Consider the following 21,901-nt stretch of genomic DNA (forward strand, 5'->3'; position numbering starts at 1 on the left):
CGGCTTTAGTGGTGGGCGTGGCGAGCCGCGATGTTTGCGGTAATGAATATGTAGCCGCGCGCAGTTCGCGCTTTCGGCAGTTGCGTAAAGCGTGATTTGTCGCTCCTGATTGTGCGCATATATATATTTTTTTTCGTACGTAGCTGTAAAGGCGCGATCGTACGAAAAAGAGCAAATGCTGAAAAGACGTACTGCTGTTCATTTTAACGGTTACGTAAGGTCAATTGTTTCGGCATCGCAGTTTCGCCGTTCTTTATTCTTCAGTTTATTCACTGCTGCTTCCCTTGCTTAAGAGGATAGGTGTGGTTGCGTTGTCACACGTAACTATTTCTTCCGGTAAAGACGCGTAAGTAATGTCTGTGGACTGGGATTATTTAGTTCTGTGTGCGAGTATACGGCGTTCCATTACAGGAAGCGGACACCGTTCTCTTCCTTCCGCGTTTGTTTCCGCTGGTGAATGCATAGCCTAAACCTTTCTCAGATTTTTCTTATAACCCCGATCGCAAAAAAAAAAAAAAAAAAAAAAACCATAAGCCCCACATCCGATAATCCCATATGAACATACGCATTTTTATATGGGATTGATAGGCTCATATGTGATTATTGCATATGGGGCTTATAGGATTCTTCAGATAAGGTCGCCCCGTACATTTGAGAAATATTCACTAGAAATAAAATAGGTTTGTTCCGAAAAGGGATGGCTTCCGCTACAAATGCGTGCAGGAGGAAAAAGAAAAGCAGAAGGCAGGGAGGTTAACCAGAATAACGTCCGGTTGGCTACCCTACACCGGGGGAATAGGAAAAGGGAACACAAAGATGACATGGAGAGAGAGAGGGGGAAGGAAAGAATGAAATTAGCGGGGAGTTTCGTGCATGGGAATATGAGAACGAAATGAATCTGAAGCATAACAGAAAATGTGTTGGTGCCGTAGTTCAGCTGCACGACGGGAGATGACGTGTGACGCAGAGAAGGCTCTTCGGCGACATTGGTGAAAACTGTATAATGCCGAGTGCAGCTCCGTGTTTGGTGGGGATTCGCTGAAAAGAATAAATTACTCGATCTGGTGTTTAGCAAATAACGCTTCTACAATACCACGAAGGCCGCTCTTACCGCGAGAAAAGCGTGGTAAGCCAGAAAAGGCACAAAAAATCGGAGACTGGTGGCGACGCCCTCTTGAAGTTCCCGCACTATATCTCGACGTGACGTCACGGATTTTGACGGCGTCTGCTGGGACCCGGCAAAATTATCTAAGGATGGACTACATTATATTCTGAAAAAGCCAAATGCCCAACGAACTTATGTTGCAAAGGAAGTAACAACTGGGCTAGTTGGTGCATCTAACACATTGCAATAATAATATATACTACAAAACGCAAACTACATGACACAGGTCAGCACTCGCACTGTCTGTTCCCCTTTCTCTGTGTCGTGTGGTTCGCATTGTTTTTTGTTTTAATTATCTGGTTTAGAGAACATTTGCCCTGGCGCAAGGGCTAGCATACTTCAAATCAAATCAGTTTATTTCAACACCAGATGATCGAGACAGTACAACAGTCACAACAGTGATGCTGTGGAGTGAAAGCAAAAAGCCATCAAGGCTTGACAAGGGCTTTCACACCATTTAACACATAGCAAACGGCAACAAGAAATCATAAGTACTTTTAATACAGTGGTAAACATGTCTTTGAGTATTATATCACTTTTGTTCTGAAACGCAAAAAAAAAAAATGTTTGTAGAAAAAGAATGGTATCATTCATTTTTTGTGGAAAACCTGTTTAGTGTTTGTGGCAGTAAATATTTCATCATTTGGCGACCATAGTTTTTACGTGTGTAAGGGATTTTCCAATCATCAGAGGCTCGCGTGCTATACGGGCAGGTGCATGGTGTTGAATGCGCTAAGGCTATGAGAAAAGAATCATGATTTTTTCTGAAAGTACGATATCTCTTAAGTAAATTCGAATTGTAAATGTCAGGCATTGGTAGTAAGTTAAGGGCTTCAAATATGGGTTTAGAGTGTGCATCGCGTGGAGCACCTGTAATATTATGCGTACAGCTTTTTTCTGTAGTCTATATATTCTGCCTAAGTTCTTTTCCGTTGTGGTGCCCCGTACCAGATAGCAATAAGTTCGTGTAGATAAGAATAGAGAATTATGTAGTAGAAGTTTGATCCTTTGCGGCAAGAGAAAGCGAAGACGCGTTAGGACACCTACGACACGAGAAAGTTTAGAGTGAAAAAGCTCAGCGTGATTGTTCCATAACGTATTTTCGTGAAAAATCACTCCCAGAGTTTTCACTATAGGTTAAATTTTAATTGTTTCCGGGGCAATCGTTAGTGTTAAATCGCAGTTTACGGGCTTATTTTTGGGACGAAAGAGTACTGATTTTGTTTTAGAAGTGTTTATAATTAACGAATTCCTTATACTCCATGTGTTCAGTGATTTCAAGACATCGTTTGCTTTGTGCACAAGTTTATGCAAATCGCAGTTCCTAAAAACAAGCTTGTATCATCTGCATAAATAATGAACGTTGTACTATTATCATTCACCGTTCGTTCACCAAATCATTTACATAAATATTGAAAAGTAGCGGACCCAGAATACTACCTTGGGGAACGCCATTTGATAACTCTTTAAAGTTAGACGCGTAGCCATTTATTTCAGCTTTTTGCTGTCGGTATTTCAAATATGATTTTATGACATTTAAGTTACCCCGGAAACCATGGTGGTCTAGTTTTTTTAATTATAGTAATGTGATTAATTCTATGGAAGGCTTTTGAAGAGTCAACGAAAATTCCAAGTGTATATGTTTCCTTTTCGAATGCATCTAGTATGATTTCTTTTTGCGTTAGTAGAGCAGTTTCGGTTGAACGCTGCTTTGTGAAACCAAACTGGAAAGGCGTCATAATGTGGTGCTTGGTTAAGAATGAAACTATCGGTTCATGTGTTAGTTTTTGAATTACTTTAGAAAAAACTGGCAGAATAGAAATGGGTCTATAATTTGATATGCTATTTTTGTCTCCACCCTTGAAAATAATAGAAACTTTGGCTATCTGAAGACGCCTAGGAAAAGTGCCTAATAAACATTAAATTAATGATATATTCTGAGACAGAGGATACACTATGAATAACATGTTTAATTGGCCGAATTTCCAGGCCGTCAGCGTCACAACACCTGCTGTTCTTTAGAGACATGAAGTGAGCCGTAACCTCTTCTGTGGTTACCGGAAACAGAAATGCACTTTCTCTTATTTGCGTGCCCATGTACCGGGCGAAATTATTGTCATGTGAGCTATCTCCAATGGAGGTAAAGAATTTGTTAAAGGCTTCGGAAAGGTCATAACCAGTGAGGATCTCGTTGTCCACGGTAAGTTTGATCGGGTATGTGTTGCTGTCGGAGCTTGGATTAAGCAACATATTTAACTGTTTCCAGACGGCTTCAGATGTTTTTTTTTTTTTTTTTTTTTTTTTTTTAGGGTCAAAGAGGTTACTGAAATAATCAAGATTGCGTTTTCTTAAGAGAGAATTTGTAATATTTCTGTGTTTTCTAAATGTCACAAAGTCGTCCTTGTCCCCAGATTTTAAAAAGCGCTCGTAAATTGCATTTTTTAAATTTTATATCCATAAGGCACTCTGAAGTAATCCAAGGTTTCCTTAATTGCCTTGCGTGGCCGCTTTTTTGTTTTGACTGGAAAGCACTTGTTATATAGGCTTCTATAAAAGTTTCAATAAAGACATACGCTGTGTCTGCATTGGTTTCGCGGAAAACGGCGTCCCATTTTATCCTGTATATACATGCAGTGGACATATCAATAGTGCTTGGGAATATGTACCGGAATTTTGGAAGTGCTGGCTTTGCGTCCTTCAATTGAAATTTCTTTTGGTTTAAAATTACGTATACAGGTAGATGATCACTAATATGTGTTTTAAGGACACCAGCACAAATAGGCGCATTTATGTTATTTGTTATAATGACGTCAATAAGTGTGCAGGATTGAGCATGGAATCGAGTAGGCTCTTTTATAACATTTGTAAATGCTTTAGATTCCAAGACATCTGAAAGTTCAAGACACTGGGGGCTGGAAGTTAGCATGTCAATATTTAGATCTCCACCGATAGTAAGGTGGTAATCATTTTCATTGGCCCACGACAGGAGAGTGTCCAAAAACATAAGGAAGGTAGACACGTTGCATTTAGGAGGGCGGTATATCGCAGAAAAAATTTCCGAACTACATTTCACCGTCAACACCTCGTAATCGTCAGTAATCATAGAAAAAGGCTCAGCTATTTCACACTGAAACAGATCCTTTACTAAAAGCATAACTCCGCCACCCATCTTATCACCCCGGTTCAAGAAATACGTAGCATAACTAGGTATACGAAGAACTTCAGACTCGTGGCGATACCAGGTTTCGGTAACCATGATGACGTCAAAAGAGAATTCAAACGATTCAAGCAGTATCGTTATCTCGTCTGCCTTGTTTCTAGCTGATTGTGCATTTACTAGAAGGAAGAAAATGTGGCGTTCTTTTCCGGACAGCGATAGACTCAACTCGTATGGCGTTAGAAAATGTACATGCCATATTGATTTTTTTTTTAGATGGAACTCAAGAAACGAGCTTAGACGATCTTTTCTAGATCGCTTTCACTTGTTATATGAAGCACTCGCGAGTTCCTTCCTGCGCGCAACAGTTTGACCAAGTAGCTTTTTTAACTGCGGGTTATGTGCTCATTTACATAGAGGAAAGTCTTTCCTGCGCAACCAATATTGGCTGTCGTTAAACGCGTCTTCTTCGCCTTCTCTAATACTGCGTCACGCTTTGACCGGCTGTTGAATTGTACAACAATATGTGGGCAAGAGCCATCTTTTCTAGTCACTCGATGGCAAATTTCAATGTCATATTCCCTCACGGACTCGCCGACAGCTTCACCAATCTGCTGAACGACCTTGGTCAACTGTTCACCTTCCACAACAGGAACATTTTTCACCTCAATATTTCGATTTCGCGAATACTGCTGTAGGGCGGTAGTTCTACGTTCACTGTTGAGAACCAGCTTCTTCGGTTGATTGCATTCTGTTATGAGAACGTCATTCTGAGCCTTTAGCTCACCATTTTCTTTTCCAAGCTGCGAGCACTGGACTGACATTTCTTCAAACTTCTTATTAAAAACGTCAAGACTTGATTTAACGTCACGTATTTCCTTGCGCAGCTCTCTCTCGAGGGCAGTGCGCATATCACGAAATTCTTGTTTCAGCTCTTTGAAATGTTTTTCCATTCCGGCTGGCGACATGACCAAACACCTCGGCAGCCCCTGGCAGCCTAGCCCCGGGCACCAACAGCCATAACCGTTGGACATATAAAGTTTATTCCTTATCCTATCCAGCAGCAGAAAGCGACAGAAAACGCTGAGGAAAGAAACAGTAGCAGCACTGACCTGAAAGACAGTCGACAGTGGTTTAGTAGGCTGTGCGCAGATCCGCTGCTGCTGCCAGAGTGTGGTTCAGTACACCCGGCGTTGCACCGAGCCAAATAGCCAAATAGTGTGTGATCCTCGATAAAGTGTTGTTCTCGGGATTAACCTCACCACATTTCATCTCGCGTCGACCCAAAATTCCAAGTTCGACGTCCCAAGCTGCCTCGCAAACCTTCGCTAGAACTCCTCCTTCGTGCCAAGGACAGCGTCTGTCCAGGCGCATCTCTGTTGCCAGCAATACTGACCCATTATCCTCCAACACCTACTCTGTGACCTCGTATGCACTCCTCTCTGTAACGCCCCACGTGGCATTTAGAAAATAGCAATAAATAAATAAATAAATAAATAAATAAATAAATAAATAAATAAATAAATAAATAAATAAATATAAACACGAACTTTCACATTCTTTCCGTCACACGGACGTACGAGTACAGAATTTTTGGCGTGAAATTCAAGAAATGGAACTTTGACCTTAATTTGATCTTTTAATAATCGACGTATTATCGCGAAATTAACAAAAAAAAGAGTTTTAAGGAATACTTTTTCAGTCAAAAGTGATTGTTTCCTTTAGTCTCCCTATAAGGCTGCCCTTGGGCGCGTGTTTCAGTTTCGAGAAACGGTTATGAAAATACGTGCAACCGCGCAAGCAGAAAGCCGCTCGCTTCAGCCCTCGACGCGAACAGCCGCGAATACCTATACGCAGCTGGCAACAGTCAGAACAACGGACCGTCGAGCTTGTGACGATATATGGTGTGCTGCATATTCAGCTTCTTTTTTCAGGTCGTTTTCAATTGCAATGGTTCTGTTCAGTTCTGTGTTCAGTTGTTTTCGCCGTGCATCATTACAATCCTCGCGCACGCACAGCACTCTCTGTATAGCTGCCCGTCTCTCAGTTAAAGGTGAGACACTAAATTAGTCGACACTGATCGAGCGTTCTTTCAAAACTCTATTCCCGTTAATTCGCGGTAATTGGGATTCGATCCCGCGACCTCGTGCTCAGCAGCGCAACGCCTTAGCTGACTGAGCCACCCCGGCGGGTGCCCGTTAATTTCGCGGTAATATGTTGGTTATTATAGAAGACGAACGTGAGAGGTCTTTTTTCCTTTAACTTTTAAATTTTAATTTCTGGCTTACTAGCTAAGTCTCTTCTTACGGTAGGAGTGACGTTTTTGTATTGTAGATGTGCAGTTTACTAATACAGCTCTGACGACTTTTCTGTTTACTGCACTGCAGTGAGGGCGCTACGTAACGGAAACACGCGAACGTCCTGTCATATCGCTCGTGACCAAAGCAGTCAGTCACTACCTGCACAGTCACCTCCACGTGTCTACACGAAAATCGAGTCACTACGGTCACTACGCGGGGCGAAAAATAAAGGACATCGCTACGAATATTTCATGGAAGACGTTGACAGTAAGTTCTGCCGCAAAACCTCGATCCATCCGTTCCCAGAGTGTGCACACGTACCGCCGGGGCAACAGCGCCACATCCCGTTCCTCGGGACCCGGCTGCGTTCAGTGGACAGCCATCGTAAAGGCAAGTGCGTATGTCCGGAAACGAGAGAGACCGGGCGGCTAATGTTGAAGTCGCTTCAGCACTAAATGTCACGCATTTATTTCTCCCGAGCCGTACACGTTGTTCGAGTTCCATTAATAGCGAATATGGCGAATCGAGTCTGCTCGTTGAATGCAGCCGTGTCGTCTTTGAGGAGAGTGGCCGCCGGAAAGGCGATTTCGACTCTCCGGCACTGTACGTTTAGGGATCTTGGCGCAAAGCGATCTGTGACTGCGGGTTCAAGAACTCCGCTGAATGAGCAGATTCGAAGAGAAAATTTATTCCGTTCGCAACTCGGTGTTCGTGCGGCAGGACTTATGTCGGTCTTTCAAAAGTTATATGTTCAAGAGCAGTTAATTGTTACGAATTCTTTTCCATGTCGGAGAAGAGGCTGTTCTGGATATCTCTGTGGGCCTCCTGCCAGGCCTGAGAGGATGGTACAGTTTGCATTGAAACGAAAGAATAACATTGAATAAACAAAACAAAAATAAACACTACGTCGAAGTTGAAACTGGACTGGACAGGCATACCAAAGAACTGCTTTTCGTGACGTCAGAAAAGGCACGCGCCCCGGGAAACAGGAAGGAGCGCTGAGATAGTGGCTGCACTACTCTGCCGTATTTCTTTCCTTTCGGAAGCCGAGGCAGGAGTGGTACATGCATTGCATGATTGCATCCCGTTTTCCTTCGAGGGAATATAAAATGAACCCATAATAAGCAAGGCAAGTCAAACATCTACTACGCGCAAGACATTACGAATAAATACGATGGCGCCATCACATTTGCTGACAATAGGGAAGGCGTAAGAGAAACGTTAGAATACGGGACAGAGACAGAAACATCAGTGCCAGCAATGAAGTTGGAGATGTGCAACCGTTCATGAAAAGAAGAGCTCTGCATACTTCGTTTACAGACCGTTTCGCAAATGTGGGCAATATACCGCTGCTGCTCCTGCGTTAACGTCACAACGGGCAGTTACGAGGTGACCAGTGGAAATTGTTCGTTCGAGGTCATGTACGCCAACTTCAAAATTGTTTTCCAAAAACAGCGCACAACTGCGCTCTTAATCATGCCGCTTTGCGCACGCGATGATATGCGCATGTGACCAAATGAGGGTGCGCAATGCAAAATTAATTTGTAAAACTTTAAAACGTTAGCTGGCGTTGTCCTTTACACCGTGATTCTGAGGCGAACTAGAAGGAGCCCGTGGCGCGTTGTACGCACGCATTTGACGGCACACGCGTGAAAGAGTTGGATCATTCCGTACAACGCAGTCGACCGCCGTTCATGCATGCATGGTGCAATTTTCAATCATTTTTGTCACAATCTCCGCGAAGGCGTGTTCAGTCGGCGCGGTACCTATACTGAGCAACTTGAGGGCAAACACTGTAGTGTGGCACTAGTGTTGAAGTTGATTTTATTTTACCATACAAAGTACTAATGAAAATTGCACATGAGATGTGGTTGGGAAGGTGGGAAAAACTGGCCCCGGCGCCTCCCAGTATCCGGCAGCGGGCACTTTGACAGAAGTAAGACGCGTACATGTTTTTGGAAAAATAACAGCACTGGGTAGACAAGACACAAGGAAGAACACGACACTGGCGCTGACTCACGTGCAACTGAATTTTATTTCAAGGAAAATTCAAATTTATACACCATGGCCGACAGGGCGACAAAAGCGATTGTACACGCGCAGCAGTAACCGTTCGGGTGACGTGTCGAACCACACGAGGCATAAACCATAGCGTCATCAAATAATAATAATAATAATAATAATAATAATAATAATAATAATAATAATAATAATAATAATAATAATAATAGCCTTTATTGCGAGTTCTTTGGTACATGTATTTTTTGTGAGGTCTGCCAAAGCCTTCCAAGGGCTTGTGTGGCAGAGACCTGACAGTCGCGGCAAAATCACTTTAACAGGTTCTGGAGCATAACTAATGCTCCCAAATATAAACTAAAGCTCTTCACCATTTTTAATAACACTTACAAATTACCAAGAAAGCGCTAAACAGAGTGAAAAAGGTGCTATATGGCATTGTCAAACAAAACACATCACACTATAACATGAATAGACACTGTATTAGCACATGGTCTAAAGAAAAACCGCGAGATAACATTGGTTTAAAGTCTAAACCAATCATAATGCTCACACAGACACAAATAAGGTTAGCTTTATACGAGAATATATTTTTATGTCCCCTTTTTTAAGGCGTTCTTTAAGCCGCGGATAAACTTCGTTGCTCCAGTACTGAAGTGGGGAGTTCATTAAACAAATTCGGAACATAATACTTTCGTTGCCCTTTACCATAATTAGTTCTTGTCCGAGGAACAACATATCTGGAGGGATTGCGTAGATTCATGTGTTTTTTAGCAGGTACGCGAAAATTTTCATTCCAGAAATATCGCGGCACAACAACAGAAAGGAACACTGAATCAAAGTTCGGCATTTTTTCCAGGGACCTGAACAAGTTAGTCGTATCAATGTTTGTGTTGTAGGCTACACTTTTTGGAATATTTTTTAATAGCCTGTTTACCTTGGCTTTCCAAAAGCTACTGCAATTAAAGAAACAACAGATTCCATATCTTATATGCGAATAGGCTAGCGCATGAACGATCATATTCTTTATTTTAATAGGAGCATAGCTTCGGACGCGGTAAAGTAAGCACGCAGCTCGTCGAAGTTTTGCACAAATGGAAGCCATATGAACGTTCCATGATAAAGCATTATCAAAGTGAACTCCTAAATATTTAATACTGTCAACATATTCAATCGGTGTACAGTCACAATTCAAACAATCGGAGCCATGCAAAATGACAGGCAACGTGGCATCAATAACTTTTAAGGGATTTCTAAAACAGACTAATTGCGTTTTTCGTGAGTTAACTCTTATTTGATTACTTTTACACCAGTCTATGACATTAACTGCGTCGATTTAATAATAATAATAATAATAATAATAATAACCAGTTTGGGGGCGGACAAGACTACACGCACCCCATATCTACTAGCTGTGTACGTTCTTCAAGCAATGCAAAAACTTGTGCAAATATGGCACCACAACCGGTCTTTTTTTTTTTTTTTTCATTACGCGCGGGATCATGTACGACGTGTACGCAAAGACTGTTACAGCTGCGATGCTAGTTTGCTAAACAGTAGCGAACACTTTAGCAGAAGTAAGGAATACATGTGCACGTGTATTATTTGGTTCCGTTCGCATGTGCATCCAGAATGTCTGAAAGTCCCAGCCTCGTCTTTCACTGCCGTTTGTGCGAGTACAGTGCAGCTCTTGCGTGAACGCCAATTACTGCGCACTTGCCGTATAGCACAACGATGGCGCCCCGTGCGACGTCCCACCACTTTCATAGCGCATGCGCGGAAAAGGAGTGTGTCATTATTCGCTCTCCGTGTTCAGTGCAGCTGATCGATTCGCAATATCGGGAGTAGTGCCGCAGCGCGATTCCAGCTTTTTGTGGAGTGTTATCACGCCAAGCGTATAGTGAGCGCGTTCATTTGGTCTTTTTTGTTTCTGTTTATTCAAATGAAAAAAAAAAAAAAAGATTTAGTCACCTTTCACGGGGACTATATAATGGTGACGGCTACTAATTTTTACGTAATAGTAACAATTAAAAATATATATTGTAAGATGAGAAGAAACAACATTACAGGTTAGAAATTATTCACTTTGTGTCGTTTTACTCGAGAGAAAAAGTGAGAGAAATGAGATGGCCATACGCACAGAGGTTGACCGCTATACAAATATCCGATTTGCGACCCTACAATGGGAGTGGGGTAGGGGGAACAGAAAGCGTAAAGCGACGGTAAACACGTGCGTGAGAAGAAGAGCACGCACGCACAGCTCAACTCAGCTTCTCAATTACGTCACTCGAACGTATACGAACTATCGCCTTCGTCGCCTTCTGGTGTTACGATTGTCGAGACCACCACTGAACCCCTATGTATATATACGCAACCAAGTGCACGTGTGTGTGTGCCTAAAGCGCAAAGGTGCCATGTGCGCGAAGTGTTTCTGCTTGATCGCGTTTCCAAATTACTGGACGCCACCTCCGCATGGGTATGGGAGGTCGCGTCCAGTAATTTGGAAACGCGATCAAGCAGAACGCACGAACTGCACCATTTGTGCATTGTGTTCGCTTCGAAGCAGTAGGGGAAAGCATGGACGCCGCTCGTGACACGCGTCCTACACCCACCCGACTCGCTAGAATTCATGCTGTGATTATTTGAAATTCTTATCTCGAACTAGTGCCAATTTAATGTATATAGTGTTTGCAGACAAAGCCGGCTGAGAGAATGCAGTATTTCTTGCTTTCTTCTTGAACATTTCTGTGTTTAAATATATCACCTGTGGCAGATGCGCAGTTCCGGTTCCGTTCTGATCGATTATTTGAGAAGGCGGACAGTGTACTCGCTCAACAAATCTCAGTGTCAACTTAGCGAATCAGCTATGAACTTGAGTTCAGTTTTGGGCACATGTTCCGATTGCGAAGTTGAAGGCGGGCGGTGTAGTAATGTCATGTCCAGTTGTCACTAAAATCCTTAGGCCAGTTTCGAGATATCCGCCTCTAGAATGTACCACGGAATACATGTGTGTTCGAGTTGAATTTCTTTTGCACTGCCTGAAGGAGCGCAGTCGGGCCATGCGGATCCGGGCAAATGAACGAGTGGTGCGTAAAAACAAATAATAAATAAGTAAATAAATAAAAGTCAAGTAAGCGGTGTGGCTTGTATTTATTCCATTACATGCACGCGTTGCATAATTATACATCATCAGCTCGCTAGAGCATATGAGCCACGCAGGGCATGAAAGAATCAACACTCAATCACATTCCAAAAGCAATTCTACCCATCAGCACAAGAAATGGGGTAGTGGTACGGAACAGTATAGTAATACATTCACAAGTCCTATAGCTAGCGTGTAACACTTCAGTGAACAAATATGAATAGGTAGAAAATGCATTTGTATTCAGCTAGCAATCGCTTGCCAAATCGAATTTCTTCGAAATCCGAGATGACGTTGTCCGGATGTTTTCGTAGTCTGATTGAAATAATACGGTATCGTAAAATGCCCTAGTTCATTTTCCGTAATTTGTGTAAGCTATACCGAAAAAGGTGACCCAGTGCGGAATACGTCATCCGACTATTCTCTCCGGAATATCCGGCTCATTTTAATTAATAATACACTTGGTGCGTTCCATTGCCGTACCGTTACGGGAGGTGGTTTAATCATCACAAACTGAGCAAATATTGTACTATTGTGCAATATCTGTGGCTATATAGGAGTCGCGCGTTTACCAAATCCTATACATTAATTCCTCATTTGAATGGCTGACACATGCGGCTGTGGCGAGACATCCTCGCACCTACTTTGTGTCAGAGGCGAGTGATGTCCGCAGTCTTTGACAGACTGGACAGTAATGGTCCACTGTCATAGCAGAAAGCTCTAGCTCGGCTCCCTCGGCTCCCTGTGTGGAACTCCACAACTCGTGGCGCTCCGTTTTTGTCTTACATAAAGAGTGATGCGCTGGCAATAGGACTTTTTCGTAATTGTAAAGCTAGCTTTCCTGCGAGCGAGTTTGTCCACCTAATGGCGGCTGAGTCATTTTCGCATGCAGCAAGCACAGGCCCAAATGTTTGCCTGTATTGTGACATGGAAAACGTAGACTGGTTCCTGTGACGAAACTCGTTCACAAGAGACAAGCATGTGAAGTGAGCACTTCATCTTTGCTTGAACTGGTGCCGCCATTAGCTGGGCAAATTTGCAGTGAAATGAAGCGCACTTGCGGATTAGGAAAAGGGTCAACGTATAGTGAAGATCTTACGTAACAAACCTATCATATGAAGGGCGTTGTCAACAGCATCCACCCGCGCACATAATGAATGCTGGATGGCGAGGTGACAATGTGCTTACCGTTTTTTTTTTTTTTTTTTTTTTTTCTTTTTTGCTTGGATTTCCACTAGAGGAAGCGTGCGTGGTCGCGTTGAACTGGAACTATAGATGCTAGTGGACGGATGACCCTCTGAAGATCAGCCAGAAATAAAAGGCTTCGTGCCAAAGTATCGCAGTATGCTAGGAATGGTTCATCCAAAGAATCAACAACACGGATAAAATACGGAACCAGAGACGAAGTCGCAACCGTCACTCGGACATGGTAGGCCTGCAGTCTAAAGTTTTAATCCCGACGAAAGCTCACGGGAGGAATAGTTGCGCAGGTATTTAAAAACGGAAACGAGTCTTTCCGAGTTTGGGCTGGGTTCCGTTAGGCTAGTTAGTTTTAGTTTGGATTGCGTTAGCTCACCAGATCGGAGTATCGCGTATAGATTCATAGGCGGAATGTGGATTTTCCAAAGTTTAAGCTATTGTTGTTTAGGTTAGGTTGGACTGACAAGGTTTGGGTTTCCCGAGGTATTTCAGCTGGGCGTGTTGGTCCTTTCTTTTCGTCCACGTCTTGTCGCGCTTTGTTCCCAAACGTGCATTTCTGCGCACCTTCCGTCGTGTTTTGCAGGCCAGCAGTGCCCAAAATCAGTGACCTTTCGGGAAGCTGCATTGCTTCTGGAACCGACACATCTCGTTACGTCACAAGTTGCGGCGCCTGCGCAGGCAAAAAATAGCCGTGCACGCGGTGCGCAATTAGCGCCTACTGTTAGCGCGGAGCTGCACGTGTGCACGGCCGGCTCTTGGCCGTGACGTAAGCAGAGCTTCGGCGAAGCGCGGTTGAGGATGAGTGCGGGGATGTGGAATGTCGGTGCTTGGGCTGATGGTGCGTGCTGTGTGGTGGTGGGGGGCAAGGGCGGAGGGAAAGCGTGACACCCCCGCGGCGGCGAGGTGCATAGAGGAGGGGGGTCAGCGGACGTCGTGGCACGGTCACGTGATCGCGTGTCAGGATGAACGCACGCGTTTTCGTGAACCGCTCTTCAGCGCGTGCTTGACCTTGACGAAGAACGAGCCGCCGCAGCGTGCAGCGAGCTCTCCTCGTTTTGCGTGTCCTGCTTCGTTTTATTCTTTTTTCGTGGGGCAGCCATCCCGACGCCGGTGTCCTACGCTCATGCAACGCCGGCGTGGCGGCGCCGTCCCCTCCCTCCGCGCTTGGCAGTCCACGCGATTCCGAGATCTCGCGCCGTGGCCGGTCACTGGACGTGCCCCCTCCCCCTTGACGGCCTTGTGCTTCGGCGTCCCAGGCCTCCTGCGACGGGGAAGCCGACCGCGTCTCGCGATGCCGCCGATCGAAAGAAAGCGCAGGTGCCCGTTCCCATCGGAGCTCACTCGAGACGCCTTGCAGCTCGCTCTCAAACACTTACCACAAAAAAGAGGCAAGCGTGGATAAGCGCATGTTTAGTGCCGCTGTCACCACAGGTCTCGTTGTACAGTGGTTGCGTAACACTGGGATGAGGAGAGGTGAAAAAAAAAAATCCCGCGTTATTTGTTACTGCAGGAGAAGCGTGATGGCTGACGGCATGGCGTGCCGGTGCTACGTCCGGCATGGCAGCAGCGCCGCGAGCATCGTAGAGCCGGCGCTTCTCTTCCGGCAGCATCGAGACAATGGAAGCACACGACTCGTCAAGTTTTCCTCGGATAGACGACGCGCGGGTGAGGCGAGGTGCGCGACATTTGAAAGCGCGAGGTTGAGCAGGAATTAAGCGCGCGATACGGGCAACTCGGTCGGACAATGAAGCTCTCTTCTTTTCTCTTGACCGCTCTTTTTGTCCACGCTGTGCCCCTTTTTCCTCGCCGGTCGTGTCGTCGCGTGTTCTCCGTATGCGTACGTGGCCTGCCCTCTCGTTACGCAAGCTCGTCCTCGCCCAGCGTTACACAACGCACTCGCTGGCGTATGTGCCATGCGCTCGAGTTCCTGGCACGGCTTGCCCCGCCCGATATCCGCGGCCGGACGACTGTTCGCGAGGATTCCTCCTCTTGCGCTCATCCGGGTATGTGGCACGCGGTACCCCTCTTGGAAAAAAAAAAAATGATAGGCGCAAGAGACGGGAGAACAGCCGGGTGGATTGGTTAGCCGATATTCCAGCTGGCATTAACAGGAAGCGTTCAAGTTGAGCAGGACATGTAATGCGTAGGGCACTTAACCGGCGGGCAATAGTACTATAGACGATAGGTGCCAAGGAAGAGAAAGCGCAGTCGAGGAACTAGGTAGTGTGATGAGGCATAAGGTGGGGTTTAGCTGGCGCAAGACGGGGGTCATTGGAAGTCGCTGGGAGGGGCCTTCGTCCTGCAGTAGACAGAAATTGGCTGATTTTGATGACCTTCATTCAGGCCGCAAAGCTATCAAAAACTTGAAAAAAAAAAAAACATCTATTCTGTATATATATTCGCTAGTTCGCCAGGAGTTTTGCCTATAGCGTTATCAGCAGTACGTGCTCGAATCGTCGCCTCGTGCGATTGACGATTTCTATCTACGTGCTGGCGTGAGCAGAGCCGATGCCAGTGTGAGGTCAAAAAGATACGGTTATAGCGGGCGAAACTCGTTGTCACGTGATTCACAGTATACCCAAACGAACACTTCGCTCGGGGCGTTCTGGTCCGACTTTTCTGCTGAACGCCAACCCTCCAGCTGCTCACAGTATGTCGTTTCTGTGCGATCGTCGCCACTGGTCTCTACTAGGTACTTCGTTTATCTCGCTGTTTTTTTTGTTTTTTTTTTTGTTTTTGCGGAAGCCGGAAGCTATGCAAGTTCAATGCACATGCATTTTAAAGGGTCTCTTTCAGTAAGGGACATTGGTGGTAAATCGCCGAATAAAAGTTATGGAATACTCGCTTAGAAATACAGCGCGCAAGCAGGGTTGTGTATGCATCTGCATGGTGACGCGCCGTTGCCTTGTTTCGTAGTGCCGTTATCCCGGTGCACCGGATAACTGAAAACACTTTCTTGTGACTTACAAGCTCCTCAGATCACCAGACGGTTGTAGACGGCATTACGTGGATATATCGTAAATGTTGACAAGTCTCTTTTTTAGATGCGAAGCATCTTATGGTCGGGGATATGTCACTCCCTCCCTCCATCCATCCGCCGTGTGGCGTCCACACCCCTACTGCGCATGCGCATCCTCCTCCCCCTCCTCTCCTTGTCTCCTCTCCTCTCGGCATTCCTCCTCTCCTCTCCGGATTGCGCAACGAATGGCAACACCTGCGGCTCCGCGCGCGATAATGCGAAGCAGCTTAGGTTAGAGGCGCGACGGTAGGCGCTGCATACTCCGCTGGGGGGCGCCAATGTAGCTCGCGGTATAAAGGCGCAACCGCATGCACGCGATTTTCGAGCGACGGCGACGAGCGACAGGTTTTGCCGTCGCGGAGGACTATCCGTCGCTGTCGCTGGTCGTGTCGCCGGTTTCTGGCCAGCCAGAAAATATCGCTTGTCGCCCGGAAGTCAGCGCGACGACATCCGCTGGGGACAGCGATTGCACAACAACATGGCAGCAATCAGTCTGCCCGCTTCGATCTGAATTCGCTCTTGCAACTTGCTCTCTGCTGTGACAGCAAAAAATAAATAGTACAATCAGTCATCGCTTCACCTCATCGCTAGCTGAAGACTAAGTATCGGCGCTCTCTTGTCGTTATTATTGAGATCGGTTGTTTTGTTTTGACGCTGTTAGGCCTGAGACGCCACCGAGAGCCGAGAAAGTGTTCTAAGTTTTACTCAACAGATGGCGCCACGGCACCTTACGCTGGCGGCATGGGACGGATTTTCACTGGGGATGATAGCATATTTTAGCTAGGTCTAGATAAAACATTGACCTTTTGATGAAATTGAGATTTCTTTACGCGCGCAAGATAACATTTATTCGCACAAAAATGTAAATCCGTCGCTACTCTTTTTCGCGATGGCGCGTTCATGTGGTTGCTCCACGCCGCGACACGGCAGCGCGACAGGGTGTGCCTGTCGCGTCGCTTGTCGCTGTCGCTTGAATATCGCGTGTATGCGGTTGGGCCTTAATGACGCGCGCGCGCGCTCCGCTCCTCTCATTCTCCTCCCGCAACGCACGGTAAATATAACGGTAGCTACGTACCTCAACCTAACGGAAACGACGAAATGAAAACTAATGGGAACTTGAGTCGACCCCATGGCTGCTTCGCATACTATTCAGGGTTCCCCTACGGGAAGATAGTGTAATTTTTTTGTCCACTAAAAGGACTCGATATTTGGAGGTCGTTTTTCTCGTATATTCGCAGCCGCCTCACGTCGGAAAGTTTTCTGTTCTAACACCCCTAGTTTCTACAACTTGGAAAATACGTGGCAGGGACCCTAAAGAGAACGCTGATTTGACCTTCTTGTCTTTTTTCCCTTTTAAGTTATTCAATGGATTACCCCGCTTAGCCCGAAGGTGCTACAGCAGCAGCAGCAACACGCACGCACGCACGCACGCACGCACGCACACGCACGCACACGCACGCACGCACACACGCACGCACACACGCACGCACACACGCACGCACACACGCACGCACGCACGCACGCGCACACACACACACACACACACACACACACACACACACACACACACACACACACTTGCTGACTTCATAGGCGATTCCATTCGCTAAGGGAACGACCAAGAAATTAATTAGCGTACACATTAGTTCTGGTGCGATAATCTAAAATCTTAAAACAATGATCAGTAAGGTGCAGAGATATAATGAGGGACTGTGTAGTATATATTACCTTTCGAATGCCGGTTTTACCATGAAATATTTGATAGAAAAGTTTCAGTCGCAATTTTCTTCGTCGTTAGCAAATTACCCTTACTGTGTTAGTCAGTTACGCTTCCACAATACTAGCCCCTCTTTTGCGAAAAGACGCTTGGTAAGCCAGAAAAGACGCAACAACGAAATGCGGGTGGAGCTGCCTTGACATTCCCGCACCATGCAGCTTGCAGTGACTACGTCCGACCTAGGTAAATAAAATAATTATCGGTAACAATTAATTATATTGTATTCTGAAAGAGTCAAAGACTCGGCTTACGAAGTTTCACGAACTTTTACTGAACGACAACGGCCGAAATGCGGGAAAAGAAAACACGAAAGAAAAAAAAAACGGCACCCGTGACGTCACACTGACGTACGGCCTTGGGGTGACGATGCGAAATTCGAACATAACTTGATCGGTCGTTTTCTCTTCTAGTAATTAACCTGTTACCGCGAAATCACCAGAACTAGGCTTCTTCAGTAATACTTTATCAATATAAACTGATTCACTGCTTCTCTCTAGTGACTCTTTAACAGACCTGCTGACTCTACCTAATTTCCCGTAAGCTTCATGAATTGAAGCTCTCTTTATGACGTTACGAATGCTGCGTCAAGATTTACGAGAAATACTGTTGGCAAAAAACGTTTCTCTCGTCGGTCATCAAACCTTCCGCTGAAGGTCTTCCGATGGCCAGAGGCCCGCATACTTGTGCTTCGAGCAAGTTGTTTATTGCAGACAAGTTCTTAAGTAGTCAAAATCAGCGACGGCAGAGTAACTGAAACAGTCACGAACGAGAAGAAAGGGAACCGAGGGTCCCGATTATTGTTAATCATATCATAAAAAGCCAACAAACAAAGACACCAAGGGCAACATAGGGGATGTACTTAGTAGTTGAATGAAAGAAATGATAAGTTAATGGAAAATGAAAGTGGATAAAAAAAAAAAAAAAAACTGACCGCAGGTGGGGAACAATCCCACGTCTTCGCATCGTGCGATGCTGTTGTGATCATAAGTCATTGTGATCTATAAGAACAATGCGTGGCTTGGCAGTCCTTACTGTTCCAAGTCGGCTGCTGCTTGTGCGCTGAATTCACCGCTAATAAAGTGCGTATATCCCTGAAATGTGCGCTAAGGACAAGCTTTAACAGAAATGCGTGCTTTCACCCCCCCCCCCCCCCTCTTTTCTTTTTCTTTGTGGGGAGGGGGGGGGGGGATGTCATGTTCGCAGTATTTTTACGAATTGTGAGGTTCACAGAGCTGGCAGGTACGCTTTAATGAAGTGGCAGTGTTTGTGTATATGCCGGCGACTTTTCCAACGGTGTTGGGGATTTTACCACCAGTAGCACGAGAAGAGCTCGGCAGCCCTACTTAGAATCCCGCGTATTTTTCGCATTTGGTTTTCGCGGCTCCTGGTGGGGGGCTCTATTTTTGATTTGCGCTGCTGCGCCGTGAAGTTTGTGTAGAGGAGGAGCAGACGCGGTGGTTCAGGCTTGGAAAGGATTCCGCCTGTTTAACGGGTCGACTCCTTTTCGCCGGGGCAAGGGTGCTCCGCCTCTCGCTTCGTTGTTTCGCCGATCGGCGCGCGAGGGTGAATAATTTGTTCTGCGAAACGGACTCCGCGCTTGCTCGCTCGCTTGTTTGCGCCGCAGTTTTTGTTTTGACGTCGTGTTTTGCGGCTGCGTTCTTTCTGTCGTTTTTCGGTGCGCGGTAGCGCTCCGGCGACCTTGCGTAACGACAATATATATATATATATATATATATATATATATATATATATATGCGCCGGGTTTCTTGTCTCGCGTCCCGGGCATTGCGACCATACTCCAGGCTTACCGATAGCAGACTTTCTCGCATCTTCGAGGCGGTGTAGTTCGCGTCGCGGTTCATAAATACACACGCCCCCCCCCCCTCTCTCTCTCTCTCTCTCACACACACACACACACACTTTTGTCATGCGTCGAGGAAGAGGGTGCGGACGTTCGTGTGTTTGTCCCAGCCAACCGACACGCCGAATGTTTTGTGAGGCGCACCGAGGGGCGTCGATCGGCGGCGTATAACACGCGACCGGGTTTGGCCGTTTGCGACGTCGGATTCATTGCGTTAACACCGGGGATTGCTGTCGCTCAGTTTCGACAGTGGCCTAGGCGCGCCCGAGCGCCGTCGTCAAGTTAGTCGCTTTCTGTGCCGGGCTGTCTTCCCTCGATACCGTGCCTGAACGCTGCGAAATGTCGACATCTAATGAAGCGTAATCACAGTCTAGGGAGTGAGGGGGAAATGCCCAAGAACCAAAAAAAAAAAAAAAAAAACTGAGGAGGTAGGGGGGAGGTTTGTCAGCCGCCGCTCTTCCAGCGTACTGCGCCTTGTCAGGAGATAGGAGAGCCGGCCCGCTAATTAGCCACTTTGCGACGATACTTGGAGCAAAAAAACGTCTCAGGATCTTAAATTAGGGAAAAGAAAGGAAGAGGCGTAGGTGGAGGGTGTTGGTCATTTACACTTGGTTTCTTTATTCTTTTTCCCCATTTCGTTGGCTGGCTGACCGTATATCTTTTTTTTTTTTTTTTTTTTTTTTGATCATTAAGCGCGCACCAAGCGCAACCCCCTCTGTCGACGTTCTCCACCTCTTGCTTTTCTTCAGCACTTCTCTCCCTGCTTGGTCCTCTCGCATCATCTTGGGTCCCGATAGTCCGGCAGGATGCGGAGGAGGTTGCGGCGGCGAAAATGTGGGCAAAGCCACCTCTCTTTCTCTCTCTTTTTTTTTTATCTCTCTCCTCTCTGATCACGGACTCCGCTAACTCCACTAGGCGCGGTCTGTGCGCACGCCGACTTTTTTTTTTCTTTTTTTTTTTTTGTCGTTTACTGCTGCTTTTCACATTTCGGACCTTCTTGGTGAACTTGACGTCTGGGCGCGCGGCTTTCTTGTTCATTGTGTTGGGCCGCTCTTTCCGCTCTCCGTGCGCTGCGTGCTGTGCTCGCGTCCGGCGTGGTGGACCCCCCTCCCCCCCATGAAGCCGGTGCGTCCGTCGTGCTTGGTGGCCCAATGCCGAATCGATCTCGGTTGGTCTCTTGCACGAGCGTCGCCATGACAACACAACTCACGTCCTCCGCTCGGGGCACGAACAAGCGCCAAAAGTTTTTCGCTCGGCTCGCTGGCCAGGGGCCGACCTTCTTGTTTTTACCGCGCGCTCTCCTCCTCCTCCTCCCAGCCCGTTCTCGCTTCTTGTGTCTCAACCAGCACTGTCGCTTTATTTCTTCTTCTTTTGGCCGGTCGGTGTGGCCGTTGCGAGAGCGTGCTTTGCTTTAACCTTTTCCTGCACTTTTCAGGTCCCCCTTCTTTTCCGTACTGCTTCTCTCGAAGCCGGCTTTGTTGTGCTTGTTTTTTGCCCTCTCCTCGAACTTCGCGGGCGCGTGCTTGTTTCATTAGTGTTCTACTTTATTACCAACTTTTTCTTCTTCGCGGCAGAAGAGCTCTCTTTTCGAAGCTCCCTGCCCTCCCTCTGTACAGTAGTAGTAGGGGAAAGGAGAAGCGAGAGGCCAGATTTAGTTTCTGGCCGCGTTCTTTGCTTTCTTTTATCTCCCTCGGCGGCTCGTCGTTCTTGGCGGTTTTAGCCGCTGGCGCTGCAACCCGCCTGTACGTGCGTGCCAGCCAGCGAGCGTCTCCCGTGGCAACCAGCAGCGCTGCTGCTTCTGCTGCGTGGCAAGCGGCGGTGAGACCAGCGTCGTATGTGTGTGTGCGAGCGAGCGCGCGCTTTTTTGCTCGCGGAACTGGCTGTGCTCTCCTTTTGTTTTTTCTTCCACTCTGTTTCATCAGCGGTGTGGCACGTCTTTTTCTCTCCTCCTCCGCGGCCCAGCTCCGTTTTCTTCTTTTTCACCTCTCTCTGGCGCGCGTGGTTCGCTCGCGGGCTTCGGAATCGCGTGCTGTGTTCCAAAAGATTCCGCGCGCCCCAGCACTCTCTCTCTCCCTTTCTTATCCCAGCTCTTCCTCCATTTCTGTCTCCACCACGCACGCACTGTCCTTCTACCGTCGCCTTTTTTTTCACCTCCCCCTCCTCTCTGGCGCGCTCAAACTCGCGGCCGATCCAACGCGTTTGCTTCGGCTGGCTCGTTTCGAGCCTTCCACCGCGCGTGCTTAGCTGGATGGCTCGTTCGTCGG

At 46.6% G+C, this 21,901-nt stretch overlaps 1 protein-coding gene across 7 annotated transcripts in view; it reads left to right on the forward strand.

The window, feature by feature from the left end:
* The window catches only part of LOC119455368 (sal-like protein 3), a 136,525-nt gene that overhangs the window by 87,945 nt on the left and 26,679 nt on the right, over positions 1–21,901 (forward strand). The window lies entirely within an intron of this gene.

This window comes from Dermacentor silvarum, chromosome 6 (genome assembly GCF_013339745.2).
Source record: "Dermacentor silvarum isolate Dsil-2018 chromosome 6, BIME_Dsil_1.4, whole genome shotgun sequence".
NCBI classification, from domain to species: Eukaryota; Metazoa; Arthropoda; class Arachnida; order Ixodida; family Ixodidae; genus Dermacentor; species Dermacentor silvarum.